Below are 3,610 nucleotides of genomic sequence, written 5' to 3'. Positions count from 1 at the left end.
ACTGAATAGTGGTATCCTCAGGCCTTGGGGCAGGATAGCTTCTTATCCATTAAGATCTTATTCATCTCTCTTTCTTTAGGAATAGAACACCTACATTTTAGCTAGGCATATCCATCGAGATAAAAACTGCACTTCTCAGCCCTGCTTGCTGCTGGATATGAGCAGAATGGTATACAACTTCTATTTGTGCCTTAAAGGAAAACAACGTAATGCTCTCTACTCTCCTTTCTTCTTCTGCCTACTGGTGAGAACGTAAATGTGATGGAAGGATCTAGGACAGCCAACCTAGACCGTGAGATGGAAGTTACATATTGAGGATGATAGTGCAAGAAAAGAGTAGAAGCCCAGGAATCTGACATCTTCAAACCGCCATATCGGTCCTATATCGATGACTCAGTGAAAGAAAAATACATTTATATTTTTTATGTTGTAGTAAACAAATCTAATATAAAATACAATACTGGAAGTGGGGTGTTACCAGAACCAAACTGAGAATATATGGTTGACCAGCAATGGTGAGGGCACAGAAATGGCAGATTGGAAAGTAAATTATCCTGATTAAGCCACAACAAATCTGGCACAACTGTATCTTACAATAACATGGAAGATAGACTATTGCAGGTGTACTGAAATTTGTTGGAAAAACTCAGAATGTTGGTGTGTGTAGGCTGCTACTTGCCACTTTGTATCAAAGTCCTGAAAGGGAGGGAGGGAGAAAAAGGAAGAAGGAAGGGAGAAAAAGGAAGAAGGAAGGAAGATAGAGGAAGAGGATGGAGGAGGGGCAAGGTGAAGGGATAAGGAACGTACACAAGCAGGCTCACACTAGGCTAGAGATGACTCTACAGAGACAACATAAAGTGAAGCTTTCTCTAGCAGCTTTTTAAAAAGTGATGTTGCAGCCATAAAAAGGAATGAGATCATGTCCTTTGCAGGGACATGGATGAAGCTGGAAGCCATCATCCTCAGCAAACTAACACAGGAACAGAAAACCAAATACCCCCTATTCTTACTCATAAGTGGTAGCTGAACATTGAGAACACATGGACACAGAGAAGAGAACATCACACACCAGGGCCTGTTGGGGGGTGGGGGTGAGGGGAGGGAACTTAGGGAATGAGTCAATAGGTGCAGTAAACCACCATGGGACTCCTATACCTATGTAACAAACCTGCACGTTCTGCACATGTATCCTGTTTTTTTTTTTTTTTTTTAAGAAAAAAAAAAGGATGTAAAAATTAACATAAAATTAACCATTAACTATTTAAAAGTATACAATTCATTAATATTTGGTACATTCACTATACTGTTGTGCCACTATCACTTTTACTTCCAAAACATTTTTAATGCTCAAAAGGAAACCCTACACCCATTAAGCAGTCATTCTACATCTGTCTCTTCCCCCAGCCACTGGCAACTACTGGTCTGCTTTCTGTCTTTACGGGCTTGCCTATTTTGGAAGTTTCATATACAGTAGTGCCCCCTGTCCACAGAGGATATGTCCCAGGACCCTCAGTGGATGCCTAAAACTGCAGATGGTACCAAACCCTACATATAGTCTTTTCAATCTGATAACTAAGAGGGCTAATAAGTGACTAATGGGTAAGTAGCATATAAAGTATGGATACACTAGGAAAAGGGATGATTCACATCCCAGGAAGGACAAAGTGGGATGGCTCAAGATTTCATCACACTATTCAGAATGTGCCAAAATTTAAAACTTATGAATTATTTCTAGAATTTTCTATTTAATATTTTTGGACCATGGTTAACTAGAGGTAACTAACACCACACAAAGTAAAACTGTAGATAAGGGGGGACTATGGTAAATGGAATCATACCATTTGTGATATTTATATCTGGGTTCTTTCACTTAACATAATATTTTTCAGGTTTATCCACACTATACTATGTGTCAGTACTTCATTCTTTTGTATGGCTGAATAATATTCCATTTTATAGATATACCACATTTGTGGACAACACATCTATTGATAGAAATTTAGGTTTCCACTTTTTGGCTATTGTGAATAGTGCTGCTATGAACATTTGTGTACAAGTATACATTTGAATACCATTTTCAATTCTTTGGGGTATATACTAGAGAGTTTAATTGTTGGGTTATATGGGAATTACGTTTAACTCTTTGAGTTAACTCAAAACCGTATTTCCTATAACAGCTGTACCATTTCACATCCCCACCAGTAATGTATGAGTGTTACAATTTCTCCACAGTCTCACTGACACTAATCTTCTCATTTTTAAAAATTATACTCATATGAGTGTAAAGTGATATCTACTCAATATAATTGAGTCTAAGGTGTTTTTACTGGATGTTGAGAATCATACCTTTCAGGAATGACAGGTATCAAGCCATTCTCAGATGAAGGAAAAGAGAATGTGGTACTAGGAGGCCCACTGTATGAGAATAGCTAAAGTTCTTTAACCAGAAAGAACAATTAAAGAAGAAACCTTGGAATATCAGGAAGAAAGAAATATGATAAGTAAAAAATATAAATACTATATATTCTATCTCTCCTCTTGAGTTTTGTAAGTTATGTTTAATGGATGAAACAACAATTATAATATTGTCTATTGCCTACATAATATTGTCTCCTGGGGCTCTAAGCATATGTAGAGCAAATACTTAAGACAATTGTAAATAGGAGAGGGTTTCAAAAAACATAAAGGGAGGTAAGGTTTCTACACTTTACTAAAACTTGTAAAATGACAACACTAGTAGACAATGATGTTATGTATATATAATGTAATACATAGAGCAACCTCTAAAAAACTATACCAAGAGATATTTAAAAACACTAAAGATAAGTCAAAATGGAATTCTAAAAAATTTTGACGTGACCCATAGGAAAGCAGAAAAAATAAAACACATAAATAAAAAATAGCAGAAACAGAAAAAAAACTAAAATGACAGTCTAAAGCCCATAATTACATTAAATGTAGGTGGTCTTACTCCATCAATTAAAAAACACAAATTGGCAGAGTAGATTCATCAACCTTTCTAATGAAGGCAGCAGCAAAAGTAGTAGAAAGTAAAAGAACGAGAACGATAACTTCTCAAGATAAACCTAATGATAATGATGTTGAAATGGAAACTTAAGCTAATTTGGATACAAGAAAAAGGTCTCACAAGAATCTTTTCTTATCTAAGTTGAAATATGGAACCCAGCAACAAGATCTTAGTAAGAAAGAAAGAAGAGTAGGAACTCTTCAAAGTGCAAAAAAGAAAAAAGAAAGCAAAAGAGCCACTGAAAGCAGAATACCTGTTTCAAAGTGTCAGCCAGTAATTCCTGGAAAACATCTAACTAGAAAAAAACAGGCAGGGTTTTGAGAAGAAGACAAGAATTTGAGATCCGGCGTGAGGAAATATGGAGAGGGAAACTGATCTAAAATACTATTGCATTACAAATTCAACAACCGGACAAGTGTCACGTTAAAAAACAGATGGAGGACCATGAAGAAACTAAAACTGATTTGCTGAGACAGCGAAGATTGTGTTTGTAAAAGTTTGATGAAAGAACAGTTAAATATTTTGGTCACTGCATTTTGTTTGAAACTTGCACCATTGATGTATTTTAAAACTTTTGTTTAA

At 35.9% G+C, this 3,610-nt stretch overlaps 1 pseudogene; it reads left to right on the top strand.

The window, feature by feature from the left end:
- Window positions 1-512: 512 nt before the first annotated feature.
- Window positions 513-3,610, top strand: LOC100427237 (telomeric repeat-binding factor 1 pseudogene; annotated as a pseudogene).

This window comes from Macaca mulatta, chromosome 12 (genome assembly GCF_049350105.2).
Source record: "Macaca mulatta isolate MMU2019108-1 chromosome 12, T2T-MMU8v2.0, whole genome shotgun sequence".
Classification (NCBI taxonomy): Eukaryota; Metazoa; Chordata; class Mammalia; order Primates; family Cercopithecidae; genus Macaca; species Macaca mulatta.
The sequence above is the reverse complement of the archived record's forward strand: the minus strand, read 5'-3'. Positions and strand labels throughout refer to the sequence as shown.